General features: G+C 54.5%; 1 protein-coding gene across 1 annotated transcript in view; it reads right to left on the bottom strand.

Annotated features, from left to right (window-relative positions):
* Window positions 1-4971: 4971 nt before the first annotated feature.
* The window catches only part of CCDC134 (coiled-coil domain containing 134), a 10007-nt gene continuing 7442 nt past the window's right edge, over window positions 4972-7536 (bottom strand). The window contains exon 7 of the mRNA XM_078867257.1: window positions 4972-7536. This exon is cut by the window's right edge and continues 318 nt beyond it. The gene's annotated coding sequence lies outside the window, so the exon portion shown is untranslated.

Genomic DNA, 7536 nt, shown 5'->3' with positions numbered 1-7536 from the left:
AAGGTTACTCATTGAGGCTGAGTCGACCCAACGGAGGCCCACGACCGGTTGAAACATTCGCTACCCTTATTGGTCGTGAACGGGAATGGAACTTGCAGTGCGCTAACCACTGCGCCACTGCTCCCCACGACCAAAGACACAGATTCCCCGTAGAGCCTTAACAGGGGCAAGTGCTGTTAGCGAGCACCCACCCCCTCGTGTGCCGTCACGTGTGTGAGTGAGTATGTGAGTATGGGTGAGTGTGGGTGAGTGTGTGAGCGAGTGTGTCAGTGTGGGTGAGTGTGTGAGCGAGTGTGTGAGTGTAGGTGAGTGTGTGAGTGTGGGTGAATGTGTGTGTGAGTGTGTGGGTGAGTGAGTGAGTGCGAGTGTGGGGAGTGTGTGTGTGTGAGTGTCGGTGAGTGTGGGTGAGTGTGTGAGCGAGTGTGTGGGTGAGTGTGTGTATGTGTGAGTGAGTGTGTATGTGTAACTGAGTGAGTGAGTGTGGGTGAGTGTGTGGGTGAGTGTGTGAGCGAGTGTGTGAGTGTGGGTGTGTGTGTGAGTGTGTGGGTGGGTGAGTGAGTGTGGGTGAGTGTGTGAGTGAGTGAGTGTGGGTGAGTGTGGGTGAGTGAGTATGGGTGAGGGTGTGAGTGTGTGGGTGAGTGTGGGTGAGTGTGTGTGTGGGTGAGTGTGTGTGGGTGAGTGTGTGAGCGAGTGTGAGAGTGTGGGTGTGTGTGTGAGTGTGTGGGTGAGTAAGTGAGTGAGTGTGGGTGAGTGTGTGAGTGTGTGGGTGAGTGAGTGAGTGTGGGTGAGTGAGTGAGTGAGTGTGGGTGAGTGTGTGAGTGTGGGTGAGTGAGTGTGGGTGAGTGAGCGAGTGTGGGTGAGTGTGGGTGAGTGAGTGTGTGGGTGAGTGAGTGTGAGTGAGTGAGTGTGGGTGAGTGTGGGTGAGTGAGTGAGTGTGGGTGAGTGAGTGAGTGAGTGTGGGTGAGTGAGTGTGGGTGAGTGTGGGTGAGTGAGTGAGTGTGGGTGAGTGAGTGAGTGAGTGTGGGTGAGTGTGGGTGAGTGAGTGTGGGTGAGTGTGTGAGTGTGGGTGAGTGTGTGTGTGGGTGAGTGTGGGCGAGTGAGTGTGGGTGAGTGAGTGAGTGTGGGTGAGTGTGGGTGAGTGAGTGAGTGTGGGTGAGTGAGTGAGTGAGTGTGGGTGAGTGAGTGTGGGTGAGTGTGGGTGAGTGAGTGAGTGTGGGTGAGTGAGTGAGTGAGTGTGGGTGAGTGTGGGTGAGTGAGTGTGGGTGAGTGTGTGAGTGTGGGTGAGTGTGTGTGTGGGTGAGTGTGGGCGAGTGTGTGAGTGGGTGAGTGAGTGTGAGTGAGTGTGGGTGAGTGAGTGAGTGTGGGTGAGTGTGGGTGAGTGTGGGTGAGTGTGGGTGAGTGAGTGTGGGTGAGTGTGGGTGAGTGAGTGAGTGTGAGTGAGTGTGGGTGAGTGTGGGTGAGTGTGGGTGAGTGAGTGTGGGTGAGTGAGTGAGTGAGTGTGGGTGAGTGTGGGTGAGTGAGTGTGGGTGAGTGTGTGAGTGTGGGTGAGTGTGTGTGTGGGTGAGTGTGGGCGAGTGTGTGAGTGGGTGAGTGAGTGTGAGTGAGTGTGGGTGAGTGAGTGAGTGTGGGTGAGTGTGGGTGAGTGTGGGTGAGTGTGGGTGAGTGAGTGTGGGTGAGTGTGGGTGAGTGAGTGAGTGTGAGTGAGTGTGGGTGAGTGTGGGTGAGTGTGGGTGAGTGAGTGTGGGTGAGTGAGTGAGTGAGTGTGGGTGAGTGTGGGTGAGTGAGTGTGGGTGAGTGTGTGAGTGTGGGTGAGTGTGTGTGTGGGTGAGTGTGGGCGAGTGTGTGTGTTCGAAAGGATACAACGCATGTTGCGTTTACACCGGAATATTTCTCAGCCAAACGTTAACAACGCCGCCACCACTACCACCACCAAAGCCATTACCACCACCACCAATGCCACCACCACTACCAATGCCACCACTACCACCACCAATGCCACCACTACCACCATCAATGCCACCACCACTACCAATGCCACCACTACCACCACCAATGCCACCACTACCACCACCAATGCCACCACCACCACCAATGCCACCACCACTACCACCATCAATGCCACCACCACCACCATCAATGCCACCACCACCAATACAACTCTCCGTTAACGGCAACCGCGGCGCGCGAGTGGGGTATCCATAAATGGATCGCCCCGTAACTTCCCTCCCCCCTCCCCCTGCCGGGCTCGGGGTTACTCGCGGGCAGTGACCTCGCCGCCGCCGTTGAACTTTGGCAGTGAACGTCTTCGCTGCGCGCGTGTGCGCAAATGTTGTTACGTCGCAGTCCGTTGTTGTTGTTTATTTGACACCCGTGCATCTCTGTATGCACACCGAACGCGCCCTAGAAGTCTAGAAGGGCGATCCAACTGCGTGGCGCGGTCCCGCCAAGATCCCCCGTGCAGCCTCGGCAGCCCGTACGGGGCACGTGCTGATCGCGAGTGGGTCGGCACCCTGTGAAGGTGGCCAGCACCACGACCCGGACGGCGCAGCAAGGCACAGGGCGACTCGTCGACTCATCTCAAGGCTCAGTCGACCTAAGGGGGGGGGGGCGGCGGCGGGGGGGGGGGGTCAGACGGTTGAGACATCCGCCGTCGATGTTGAACTTTGCGCTGCGCTGTGGGTCGGGATTGGCCCAAAGCGCCTCTCGCCTGGGATCGCACGCGGCGACGCTTCGACTGAATAAACACGCGGAACAGCAACAACAACAGCAACACATCGTGATTCATGGGGGGGGGGTGGGGATAGATCGCGTAGATACACACATTGTGCGTACTGCTCGCGAAATCCTCCGCGTTAAAACTGGCGCGGAATTCGACAACTGTCGTGGCGAGGAGGCTCTGCGACTCTGGCTGACTGCTGCGTCGCCTGCCGTTGAATTGGCCGCGAATGCGAATGGGTGCCACGCGACAGCCGAGACGGCGACGACGATGACGACGACGACGACAGAATCGTTGACGACGCTGCGATGGCCCAGGCTGTTTGTGTCGCACACGGCGCGGTGACCGCACGGTCCAAGCACCTTCACACACATCTCGCGTGGGTTGCGACATCGCCCACATTGCAAGTGTCTGCACGTTTTTATTTTCTTTGTCCTCCCGCGATGTATCCACCGCTGGATGAAGTCTCACGCCAAAGAGCTCCCCCCCCCCCGCCTCAACCCGTGGGGTTGACCCCTCCACGTGCCGGCCCAGGAGCTTCCTCTGCCCTCTGCCCGTGCCCCACTTCCTCGCCTCCTCCTCCTCCCGGCTTCACCCCCGTGCCGCCAGCTCCATCCCCACGCCCCAGGCCCCTGCCAGTTCAGTGTCCCTCTGCCTGCACCCCCCCCCCCCCGCGACACTTTCGTCTTCGCGGTCTCCGTCTCGCCTGCCGACTCTCTCTGCGACCTCCTCCTCTGCTCCTCTTCCCTTCGCTCGATCTCCGCTCAGGAAAAGTCGTCACGGTTGTCTCTCCTCGCCCGCCTGTCTGTCTGTCCACTCTCCACTTTCTCTCAGACGCGTGATGCTTGTAGAGCAGCCCCGTGGTCGACTCCCTCCATTGCCCCTTTCAGTCATTGTCCTCCCACAGGAATCCTTGAAACGCTCTGAACACATCCCCCCCCCCGCCCCAGTTGTAATTCGACGTCCGTACTGCGGCATGCCATTGTGTCCGTCGTCCTGTGCAGCGTCCTGGACACGTCTCCCCCGCGGCTCCCGCGCGGCTCTGCGTCCGCGATTTCGCGACGCGGATGCGGCGAACAGATTCCTACCCCAACAGGGCGGTTTGAATTCACTCGCATGCGGCCGGACTTGGGACATTGTGTGTAGCATGTGCGTACTGTGTGTATACCGTGTGTACTGTGTCCCGTGTACTGTGCATACCGTGTGTACCGTGTGTGTACTCTGTGTATACCGTGTGTGTACTGTGTATACTGTGTGTGTACCGTATGTGTACTGCGCATACCGTGTGTACTGTGTGTGTACCGTGTGTGTACTCTGTGTGTACCGTGTGTGTACCGTATGTGTACTGCGTATACCGTGTGTACCGTGTGTACTGTGTGTACTGTGTGTACCGTATGCACGACTCGGCAGGCAGCTGTCTCCGTGTGCGGTTTCGCTTTGTGCCCTTTTTAAATCCTTTATATTAAGTTCGCTTGCTTGCTTGCGGTGCTTGCTTGCTTGCGTGCTTGCTTGCTTACGACCGTGCAAATCTTTCGGTCGTTTTTTAACCCACTTCCCGTGATCCAATCGAGCTGACATTTTCCACACAGACTCGTTGTGCGAGACAATTAATGTTCGTGAAAAGAAATTCCCAAAGTTTTACACTTTTTAGGCAAAAAAATTTTATTTTACATATATTCAAATAGAACTCATTCATGGCTTTGGCTGAACGTCACAGTGTAAGAGTAGCGCAGTTGGTAGCGCCCTCGCTTCCCATGCCAAAGGTCGCGGGATCGATCCCCGCGTCCTCCACAGGCGAATATATTTGTAAATCCTTTATATTAAGTTCGCTGCCACGCATATAAAGGATTTATAGTGAAAACTTTGTTTTTACGGGTTATACTTATTGGGAACGCATCTACTACATCTTCTACTATACAGACTACATTTACAACTACATTTATTACTTTATCTACTGCAACATTTCCTACTACACCTACTACATCATCTACGACTACAATATATATTGCTACTACTATATCCACTACTACTACTGCGTAAAGCGAGGGTAGCCTATACAGTATTAGGCGTAAAGGCAAACGTAAAGGCATCCAATGAGTAAAACACAAAACAAATAACCCGCACACACACATACACGGCCAACCAGATGTACAACAGGAGACCCATGCCATGCACGACTGCGTCTTTCACAGAGCGGCACGGGTTTATCAGTCCACCGCATTCGCTCAAAAATGTCAAAAACGGCCCGGTTCAGAAGTTGTTTATTTTTGTCTTAAAAGATGGCAGCCCTTTAAACCGGCACCATCTGCTATGATCAACGCAACACGGCATATAAATATTTCTCAATTTACAAAGTCGTTGTTTTTTCTTTCAGATATAAGTCTATTGGCAACACTTGCCTAGTAATATACGTCTCAAATCCAGGTTGAATCTTGGGTAATACATGTTTTGGAAACCTTGCATAAATACGAAACACAGGACGGCATTTAGTTCGAATACTTTAACAGTCGTACAGCTGCCCAACCTCGTGTGGGACCTTGTAAAGCTAAGCAGGCTAGAGCCTGGATAGTGGTTGGATGAGCAACCACCATGCATAACGGGTTGCTGTGGGTTGCTGCTGCTGCAGCTGCTGCTAGGCTGCTGTTGTGCGCATCACAGGGGCAGGGCAGCGAAAACAATCCACGGTTGTACTGCTCTATGCTCCCGGCGTCTCCACCACCCGCACCGTGACCAGCCCCCACAACACACGCGGCGTACGGAGGCGGGGAATAGGCATCACCATCCAGCAGCAGCGGAGACGCGCGTGTCGCGCACCGTCGATCAACAGTCAAGCCACTCGGCCGTCGTCAGCGCCGTCACAAGAACAATGTGTGGGGGGGGGGGACAGCGAATTCCCACGCGGCCCGGCGCATTTTGATGAACGATCGCAGCGATTTTTAGAGCGGCCAAGTAACCATTTGTAATAAAAATATGGAATGATAAACGGCTAAGTAACGTTACACGCCTTCGTTTTTATCAAGCGCGCTCTCTTCTCATCTCTCTCTCCGTGCCAGAACGTTTCTAGTTCGACCCGCCGTGATGTGAACGCGGGCTACCGCTCGGGAGCGGCGCTCGAAGGCTCCCAAAACGCACCGAGCGGAGAGCAGCGCTCGCTCCAGCTCCCTCCGCTGCGGGGATTGAGACGGCCCGACTGACGGGGGCGGTGGGATGAAGGCGTCCACAGGGCGGCCGGCAGGACTCGAGGCACGGAGGAGTCGAGCCGGAGGGAGGGCGAGGCGAGACCGCTGCTGCCAACGGACGCCGGGGTTTATTGCTTCTTAGTTTTGTGTCTCGACATCTCCCCTGCTCGTTACGGGATGGTGTGGCAACACTGGACTGCAGCAGTCAATCAAATTCGTGTTGATTTTATTCCGGTGCAGGTTTTGCGTCGGTCGACGATAATAAGCGTGTTGCACCTACGACAAAAGGTTGAATGAATTTGAGGTGACGAACAAAAGCAAACGGAGACGCTTGCTGTACTCTACAAACGATCAGTCCATTTCCCCTGGGAGCCATGCGACGTTCACGCACACCGAACCCGGCCGTGGCAAATCCACCCTGGCACGAAACGCAACACCTCGAGACGCACTTCACCTCGGCAACCACTGCGAATAGACATCTGTCAACCACCAGCGGCAGTTTTAGTTTTATCTTTGCTTTTACAGAGGTCCAAGGTTGCACGAAGTGCTAGAACAAAACCGTTTAAAGTTTATTTTTTTATGTGAGACACAAACTTCGTAATTTCGCACAGTGCACTCAAGTGCTTTTGGAAACGGCTTTGGCACAGCATCGGTTCGTGCTCAAAAGAAGAGCGGATGATGAGTTCAGAGTTTTTTTGTTGTGTTACAAAGATAAACTTTAGTGCAAGGCAGTCACGCAAGCCATGTGATGTGTGTAAGTTTACTTGGGTGCATGCCACACGGCGGCGTTCCCGCCACGTCACCCCCCACCGGCCAAGTCCGTGAATTGGCACTATTCATTCGGGTTCGATATTCGAGTTAATAGTCCATTATTAGCGTGTTTTTCTTGAACGTTTCCTGTTTGTACCGTATCTTGTTGGCTTCACGATACCGAATGCATCACCAGCAGACAACCTTTCAACAAAGAGTGAACGTATTAAATTTCGATTTAAAGCTTTCGTGACTGCAGGGATTCATCTTCTTGGTTCTTTCGGTAAAGTCAGGTAGAAGGGAAGTTATTATGTTTTATTTTTATTATTTTATTATTTCCCCTCTACGTGACTTTACCGAAAGAACCAAGAAGAGTGAACGTATTCTCGCTAAATCGCGGGGAAACGACGCGCGCTTCGCGATCGTGCAATAATTAATTTTTTGTAGCGTAGACTCATCACGCACGAGACGACCACATCGCACTGCGTCGCTGCGCCGGATGCGGTGCGGCGGGCGGAGGGCGATCGCGCCGTGGCGGGCCGAGTTGTAAACATAGTGGGGGCTTCAAATTCGTGGGTAATCAACGAAGACGAATTACGCATTTACGCCACAAGGCATCGACACGAAACCCAAAACAAAACGACTTGCGCGCTCAGTCGTCCCTGAAGCAGATGGCCGCACGAGGCGGCCGAGAGGAACGCGAGCTCACGAGGCTTTTCCCACGATGCCCTGCGGGACGAACGAGCATTGGACTTCAGCGCCCGTAACCATGTGCTGCTCCCCCTCACGGCGGACGTCGATGCCCCATTGTCGACGGGAGACGTTTTGATCGGGCTCGAGTTTTCCTCGAGAAACTCCCGTTACGGAGCGGGGGGGAGGTGGGGGGTTTGG

The sequence above is a fragment of the Lampetra fluviatilis genome, chromosome 23, assembly GCF_964198595.1.
Source record: "Lampetra fluviatilis chromosome 23, kcLamFluv1.1, whole genome shotgun sequence".
Taxonomy (NCBI): Eukaryota; Metazoa; Chordata; class Hyperoartia; order Petromyzontiformes; family Petromyzontidae; genus Lampetra; species Lampetra fluviatilis.
The sequence above is the reverse complement of the archived record's forward strand: the minus strand, read 5'-3'. Positions and strand labels throughout refer to the sequence as shown.